This window comes from Rosa chinensis, chromosome 2, assembly GCF_002994745.2.
Source record: "Rosa chinensis cultivar Old Blush chromosome 2, RchiOBHm-V2, whole genome shotgun sequence".
Lineage (NCBI taxonomy): Eukaryota > Viridiplantae > Streptophyta > Magnoliopsida > Rosales > Rosaceae > Rosa > Rosa chinensis.
In genome coordinates this window covers 6,273,465-6,282,473 of record NC_037089.1, presented here as the reverse complement: position 1 = coordinate 6,282,473, position 9,009 = coordinate 6,273,465, and the positions used below count along the sequence as shown (strand labels likewise).

Here is a 9,009-nt window from a genome sequence, read left to right as displayed (position 1 = left end):
CGACTTTTTTTTGTTTTTGTTTTTTGGGTCTTTTTATTATGTGGGTGGTTATTGCACTACTAAAAAAAATTGCATTTGCGACGGCTTTTTACTTCGGCAGCGATTTCCGTCGCAATTGGTATCAATTGCAACGGCAAATGTTCCGTAGCGAATAATTTTTATTATTAGCGATGGTAAAGATTTACCGTAGTAAGATTTGTTATTAATTGCGACGCATTTTCATCTCGCCGTCGCAAACATATCTATTTTATTAAAAAACCACCTCCCTATCACTCTTCTCTTCCTCACTTAACCACCACTCCCTTCCCAAACCTCAACTATCGGTCACACCCTCCTCTCATAGATCCATGCCCAAGTGCGACCTCCACTGCGCTGCCACCAAGCCCAAGGAGGCCAAACTCCGGGGCGGCCGCTTCGAGGAGGGCATCACCGACGCCATCGAGCGCTTCACCAAGTCCATCTCCTTCCACAAAGCCCTCTACAAGCATGACATCATGGGCAGCAAGGCCCACGCCTCAATGCTCCCCAAACAGGTCCTTAACTTTACTCTCTCCATTTTCAATTCTCTCAATTTCTTAATTTCTGGGGTTTGATTTGGTTACTATTAGGGATTCATCACTATCGATCTGATAGTGATGAATTGAGTTGGATGGAATTGAGAGCTCGCACAACTGAGTTGGAATTGGAAAAGTCTTCACCCTTAAAAATAAAAAAAAGAAGCCACACACTCTCTCTTCTCTCGCTAAACGACTCCTCCTTAGATCTAGATCTAGCAATCTTTATTCATCTTCTCGGCCTTCTCCGTGCTCTCGGATGATTTTTAAGTTTCTCGATCTCGATTTACTATCCTCTCCGACTGGATGTGAGAGAAATCTGAAAGCCATCTGACAATACAAACAATTGATGTTCTCTCTCCCATCGGTGAAGCACCATGGTAGATCCATTATCATGTTGGGCTCTTCAGGTGAATGCCATATTTCTCAATTGTCTTTTTTAACTGTTAGGTTCATCAATCAATCATACGCTTCTTTGTTTGATTTAACTAAGGGTTTAAAATTTTCTAGGGTTTAGAAAAAAAAAGAAAAAAAAACCATAGAAATTTTTTCCATAAAATCTGGGTTGATGTACGAATATAGGAATTTCTCTAAATTTCTAGGGTTTTATGAAACATAGGTGATTTTCCCTTCGATAGAAATTACATGTGACCATGATGTATTATGATTCATATTGCAAAATGGTGTGATTTGTTGACATTATTCAAGATTTTGGTTTGGTTGATAGGAAATTCACATGTTCTTTCAAGTTTTGATGTTATCCTTTACGGGTTTTCTGGTAGTTGTGCTTTTACTTGTGTTCTAGGAATTTAGAAATTGAATTAAGGGGGATGGTGACTGTGAATTACTGCAAGCAGTTTTGGAAGGCTGGGGAGTTTGAGGTAGTGCCTTGTGGCGATGCAGATTCTTCTGCTGGTAATTTACTGCTTCTGCTCTCTCTGTTTCTCTTGCTGCATTGTGTTCTATCTCTTTGGTTTCAAAAACTTTACTGATTTCGTGTTAGTTTAGAGATTTTGGGCTTGAAAAACTTGATTGTAAGTGTGCTCGGTAACATGCAAGGGTGAATCTGGCTTTGGTATGGGTTGTATTGGTCAAATTGAAGAGTCTTGTAGTTATCTTAGTTGAAGATTTAGCTTGTGATTTTATATGGATCGAGCATGGCGATGATGTTCAATGAGTTTTCTTAATATGCGGTCGGGATGGACCATGTAAGGATTCATCCCAAGTTTCTGCATTCCAATGCAACCAGTCATAAGTGGGCTCTTGGAGGTAGATTTGAATTTGATTGATCTACTACATAACATTGATTATGTATCTCTATGCTTGGTGCATGACTAGGTGATGTTTTGCAGCTTTTGCGGAGCTATTAGACAATGCAATAGATGAGGTAGTTATCTTTTCCTCTTGTTAAGTTTTGTTATGCTCACTATCCTCTCTGTTTGGACATATATCTTCTTTTCCTGTGTCAGGTTTGCACTGGTGCTACTTATGTTAAGGTAGATGTGCTTGAAAATCAGAAAGACTGAAGCAGAATGTTGCTGATTGAAGGTAATCAGCCTTCTTTATTTTCTTGTTGGATGTATTTCTGCAAAATGCCAAGAGGTTTCATTATCATTCCTGTTTAATAAATTCATTTGAAATCCCTTACAGATAATGGTGGTGGGATGAATCCAGATAAGATACGAGACTGCATGTCATTGGGTTTTCTACAAAGAGCAAAATCGCAAACACAATTGGACAATGTATAGAACTAGAATTTAACCAAAGTACTTTTCGTTTAAAACCCTTCTCCAAAAAATCATGTTAGTTGTTTGTTCATGCAGATGGAAATGGTTTTAAAACAAGTACCATGAGGCTTGGGGCAGACGTGATTGTGTTCACTCGTTGTTGTGGAAAAGATGGAAAAAGGTTTTTTTTTTTTTTTTTTTTGTAAGGTAGGTAGTGGTTATTTTCTTCAGCCTATCAGCAAAGAAAATAAGAGAGGGAAAAAGTGTCAAATTGGTTAGGTGTAAGGTTGAGAAACCATGTGTGCTTGTAGGCTTTTCCACAAATGAGAATGATCTAGAATTGTAGATCACTTTTGCTCAGATTTTGGTTTGCATGTGCACAGGCTTCTGCATTGTTTGTATAGTTGGATTTTATATTTGTTTTTTATTTTTTCGTAGTCAGTAGTTGATTTATAATGGGGAAAGAGGGCACATTTAGTTGGTCTTGATTAAATCAGTAACTTAAAAAAAAAAAAAGTGTCAACTGTTTTTTTTTTTTTCCGCAGTCAGTAGTTGATTTATAATGTGGAGTGAGGCACATTTGTTTGTTATTAGTCATTAAGTTAGTCTTGGTTAAATCAGTAACCTTAAAAAAAAGAAGAAAAAAAAGAAAAAGGTGTGAACTGTTTTCCCGAGTTTTGGTGCATGTTTACTCTCTCCCTCTCTCCCTCTTTCTCACCCTCTCTCTCACCCTCTCTCTCCCTCTTTACTTCTGAAACTAATAGAGACCTTTTGCAATTGCTTATAGTGCTACGCAGAGCATTGGATTGCTGTCTTACACATTTTTGAAGAGCACAGGAAAGGAAGATTTTGTTGTTCCCATGGTAATGACATTTATATTGTCTTTGTCATCCTTGTCTACTTTATGCATATTGTCATCTAGTGTTTTTATCCAGTTATTTCATTATTGTCTGTTGAAACTTAAAGATTAGGCTAGAATGAAACAACGTAAGCCATTTGTAACATTTTGAGGCATCATTGATGTGGAAACCTTTTGAAATTAAGAGTTAAGTTGATTCTTTCCAACTAGCCCCACTTTAGCCGCAGGTTTGGTGTATTTCATGTTCATACTCAGGCGTGAGTATTGGCCTGCTTGGATAGTTTACGTCTGCTTTAATCATTCTTTAACTGTCTTGGCAAGACAATTTGCTTTCAGTGATATTATGTTGAGGACCTTAGCTATTGTCAAAGCAGTGTTATTTGGATGGGTTCATTGATTTGGTTTTCTGGTAGTTGTGCTTTTACTTGTGTAACAAGATTTTAGTATTGCAGTTGCAATCATGGAGGGAAGTTCATTTGGGTATTAATAACTGCATGGTTTCAATAAGCATCTGTAAATAAGAAATTCTCACAGAAAATTTGGATATGCAATGCATTTTATTAATAACTTTGGTGACATGGTGGAGAGGTGGACTATGTTTTGTTTATGTAATGCAACATTCGAATTACTTAACTTGCTATTCTTGTTTTTTCTTTAAATGCTTATACATATGTTTTGGAATTTAGAACTAAGTTTGCTGACATATGCTCCCGTTATTTATCTGTAGGTCCACTGCAAACAAGCTTCTGGAATGGTTTTGTCATTGTATAGCAAAGAGAAACTTTGCTACAGCGCTAGCGTTCACTTACTAAGAAATCATGTATGTCAATCTTGTTTGTCTATATGTTTGTTGAGAAAGTATATATGTGCCATTGCATTTGCACATATTCTTCTTACACCCTGTTAGTTCTATTAAATGAAGTGCCATGATCAAGGTCATATTTTCTGTCCAAAAAAGCCCTACTAGTTTTGTCTTTACATTATGTAATGATCAACCAAGTATTATGTATAGTAATATCTTTCTTGCTTGCATTAGTTCTTGGTTTTACGATTCTTATCTTGTTACTTCTTCACTACATATATACGTATTTCACCTACTTCATGTGCTTTTATTCAGATATTGAGTCTGCCAAAGCATCGAGACAGCAGCTCAAAGAAGCCAAAAAAAAAGCTGGAGTTTCCTAGGCATAAGCTGGCATACAGTTACTTTGGTGCTGCAATTCTTTATCCTCCTGAACTAGTACATAGGTGATGCAATCTTTATGTATGAAGAAATTTTAATCAATGTACGTGCCACAAATTGTAATTGTTGATACAAGGTTTTGATTGTTGGTTGGTTTAATTATAATGGATTTGATATTGTAGTTTAACTTCAGATGCACGTATAATAGTTTTCATTTTTGCATGTTCTTGGAATGAAAATATGGTGCAATTAGCACTGTATTTTTTTTTTTTTTTAAAAATTTCTTTTTTTGCGACGGCAATCTTGCCGTTGCAAATACCTCCACATGGATTATCCTGAAACAGACATTGCGACGGAAGTCACCGTAGCAAATGGGCCGTCGCAAAACAATAAAGTTGCAACGGCAAAAGACTACCGTTGCAAAAATACATTTGCGACGGCATTTTACCGTCGCAAATGGATTTTGTGACGCCACCTATTGCAACGCCAATATTTCCGTCGCAAAAGGCTCAATTTTCCGTCGCGAAAAGTTTTTTCCGTCGCAAAAGCCCAAATTGCCGTCGCAAAATAGGCGTCGCAAAAGCAATTCTTTTTAGTAGTGTTGGTTTGCTCTTTTTTTGTTTTTATTTGTTTTTTCTTATTTATCTAAAAGGCTCCAACGGCCTTAATTCCTAATATCCTAGTTTCCATAGTAATTTTTGTAAGTAGATGACAAGATGGAAGTCTACACCAATGTGTTTGAACACTTTCATATAAAAGGCGAGCAAAAAGAGTAAAGGAATGAACTATCGATCATGCCTAAAAAAGAACGCCATTATTAAATTATTTTAAAATTCAAAAAAAAAAAAACCGAACTTGAACCGGACTGAACCGAACTGGGCTGTCGGTTCGGTTTTCGGTTTCAAACTGTGAAAAATAAAAAACCGAACCGAACCGAACCGAAGTAAACCGAACCCACCCCTAATTTCACCCATGCACCATGCAAAGAAAAGTAAAAAAGCCATTAGAAACAATAGACCAATATGTCATGGGAATAACAAAACAAAGGCAATTCTAAAATAACGCATAAAATCTTGATAGTAATAAAATAATTTGAGGAAAAAATGTCAAGGGGCAGAAACTACAGTGCAAGAGTGCCAAATATGTCAAGATACTGCGAAAGAGAAAGCCAAAGATGGATCATTGCCCACAATATAACAACTCTTGTCCATTTGTTAGAGAACCCGCAATTCTAAACTTGCAAATCATATGAATCCTCATGAAGACTAGTCACCGAACTTTTGCCAAGCAAATGTGTAGAGCCATCGAAAATAGACAAGGGATAGGACGACTTGCGAAGATGATCTCAATCAAAAATCCAAATATATATGGTTAACGCATGACTTCTATTTTGGGAATAGGATCTTAAAATTAGATCTGAACAAAACTACTTCAAATTCAAGTGTGAAATATGTTCTAATTTAAGAGAAGAGAAGAGTGCCCTAAGCACTAAGAGCGGATAACCGCAATGAGTGCATAAGCACCGTTAATGAATCAATATGCTTAATTGAAGAAGGAAGAGAAAGAATTACTTTTCTTTCCCTTTACTGGAGGGAAGACAGGGAGAGGCTTCACTCATCAATAGCAAAAGTTGGATAGCCCAATATTAGATGTATTCCAAAGATATAATCAATAGAGAAAGACTAATTTGATAGTCAATGAAAATGCAATCAAGATAAAGAATCGATCAGGGATCTAGAGAGAGAGAGAGAGAGAGAGTTGAAGAGGGAGATGCTCTTATTTTCGGAAACAACAATATATATTTATGAAAGAAGATAAAATAAAAATTAAATTAAAATAACTTTATAAAGAAAATCAAATCAAAATTAGAAGATGAATGTTATCTTCTTCGTCTCTACGCAAAAAAAAAAGAAAAAAAAAAGAGGCATAGCCTCACTCTTCCGCCAACTGTATATTCTCCATGTTGATTGCAATTACAATAATTATTGTAATTGTTAAACATATTTCAATAGCAGAATCCAGTAAGATTGCACAGATTGTGGGGAAAAAAACTCTGATTCTTCATCTAGAGACCTAGATTGAATGATAGGCTGTGATTTTGGCCTAGAAGAAACAAGAGGAGTAATAATAAAAATGATTGAACACCCGAGGAAAAGAGAGATATAAAAACTTGTAGTACAATTACTAATACTAACCTGATGGAAGAAAAGAAGGGGACTAGGGGAGGATGGATTTTTACAACACAAACTGCAGTAAGGCATAGGGCTGTCAATTCCGACACGACCCGATAACACGACTCGAAACCCGCACGAAATAAAGCGGGTTGAACACGATTAAAAAGCGGGTCAACCATGGGTCAACCCGCCATGACCCATTTAATAAATGGGTCGGCCACGGGTCAACCCGCCAACACGAAGTGAACCCGTATAACCCGATTATGCTATACTTTATCCTGAAGTTTTAGACGTTGGGAGTATTTGATCATAGGATTAGACAATTTGAAATATTTTTCTTTATAATTATTGGATTTAATTATTTATGAATTATATATAATTATTTATATTCTTCGTCTTGTAGAGTTTTTAGTGAATTTAATCAATTTATGCATTTTTTTAGTTAAATGAGTCACATTGTTAACCCTTAAATGAGTCATTTTGTCAAACGCGACACAACTTATTTATTAAATGGGTTAAGCGGGTTGGAAACGGGTAACCCGTTTAATAAATGGGTTGGGTTTGGGTTTAAATTTTTGACACGATTATTAAATGGGTTGGGTTTGGGTTTGGGTTTATATCTTGCGACATGACAAATACCTTGACCCGACACGAACCCAATTCGACACGACCCATTGACAGCCTAGTAAGGCTGAATAAGTTGGGTGAGAAGCTTTTTGTAGCAAATCGTGTGAAACCTAAATGAAATGAAATCAATAAAGGAGATTTGAAAAGAAAAATCAATTTTTCAAGTCAAGGAAAAGGAGAAGATGGTGCTGAAAGGAGAGTGGTAAAATCTCTCATATTTTCCAGAAGAAGAAGACGATCATCTTCTATTTTTGATTTTTGATTTTCCTTATAAAATTGATTTAATTAAGGTTTATCTAATTTTTCTGTGGAATATATATATATATATATATATTATTTTCCATGTCATTTGCCACATTATTATTACAATGAATCAAGACCATTGAAAACACTTAAATCTAATGGCTAAAAAGAAGTGTAAAAATTTGTGTAAAATAAAATGTCTCATGATCCAGACCCTTAATATTCACATTCCGCTCATATGATTATCGCCAAACTTTTTGTCAAAGAAAAAAAAGATTATGCCGGCCATAAATTCTTTTTGCATTAAACTTCGGTTTAAGAAAGAAGTGTATTAGAAATGTAAAATTGACTAAAATCCAACTATAGGGTTTAGGATAGCTTCTGGATATGCTTATTTAATTCCTTAAAAAGGTCGAATTATTTTGGTAGTGACTCTATCTGACAGCTCTACTGAGTGGGTCATTATGTGTAATTTGGCTGAATTTCAATATTAGTTGACTATATATATATATATATATTTATTAATAACTACCCATTAAGAGAAACCATATTCTAAGCTTTATGATCAAAAATTCGAAATTTGATATATCTTCCCTCCCATACTTTTAAGTCTTCTTCTGTACCTAAAGATTTCTTCACCTCCGTGACAGAGCTTCTAGTTGAAAAATTCTCGAAACCTACACAAAACCCTAGTTATTCATTTGAAGTCAAACGTCAATGGTTGGATCATGATTGTATGATCGCTCCCCATGACAATTCATACTAAACGACGATTTAGTAACCAATCACAAGCATCCAGTTCACCCCCATGTGGCTCACGATCCCAATCAGGCAATCATCATATGCATGATAAGTGAGCGAGTTAGCTTAGAGCAACCAACCACTCCATGCGTTTTATGATTTTAGTCCTGGCATGAGCCACTGAGCATTGAACAACCTAGCTCAACTCGCTCATCAATCTACTACGATACACATATGATTAAAATTCAGTGGTATGATGAGTGCCATTCATAGGTCCACAATGATCTCAATCAAATATATGAGTATTCAAATCAGGGCGCAAAAAAAAAAAAAAAAACGAAGAGATTATACCGGATTGTTATAGATTTACAAATCTCCAGAGTCTTAGGGTTCTTTAATGTCCAGTTTTATTAATAGGCTGCTTACGACTTTTGTGTAATGCCCTAATTATATGGGGTTTCCTCTTAACCTCCCAAGAAAAATTAGTTGCTCAAACCGGCCGCTTGTAATATCACAAAAAGATAAAGAAAATCTTACAAAATCCCAAAGAAATCTTGTAGAAGCAGCATCAAATCGATCAATAGTATTCCTAATACATATATATGGTGAGGGCTGAGGGTTCCATTAATACTTTTCGACAATCTTCTCAAGAAAGCCATTAATTGTCATATACGTACGTACTGTGCTAATTGAAAAGGCTAACTAGCTATATATATATGGCTATCTCGGAAACACCAAAGTCGAGTGCTCACCAAACAGATAAACAAAAGTTGTTATCGAGAAAAAAATCGTTCAACAATTGTTCATCGACATTGAAGAGGAAGGCGAAAGACCTATCTGCGCAATGCAAATCGCAGGTCTGCATTGTTAGCTACAATGGTTCCTACGACAAGGGTATCCA

The 9,009-nt window shown here is 35.9% G+C and overlaps 1 long non-coding RNA gene across 4 annotated transcripts; it reads left to right on the top strand.

Annotated features, from left to right (window-relative positions):
* The first annotated feature begins 257 nt into the window (after positions 1 to 257).
* On the top strand, positions 258 to 4,515 carry LOC112190523. 4 transcript variants are annotated; one of them, XR_005807094.1, is made up of 10 exons: positions 258 to 533; positions 609 to 964; positions 1,412 to 1,469; positions 1,893 to 1,941; positions 2,024 to 2,102; positions 2,205 to 2,296; positions 2,378 to 2,462; positions 3,069 to 3,144; positions 3,868 to 3,960; positions 4,258 to 4,515. It is a non-coding gene; the product is annotated as an uncharacterized LOC112190523 (long non-coding RNA). The 4 variants fall into 4 exon arrangements; XR_005807093.1 differs by lacking the exon at positions 258 to 533 and having other exon boundaries at positions 550 to 964; positions 1,907 to 1,941; XR_005807091.1 differs by lacking the exon at positions 258 to 533 and having other exon boundaries at positions 550 to 964.
* The last annotated feature ends 4,494 nt before the right edge of the window (positions 4,516 to 9,009 follow it).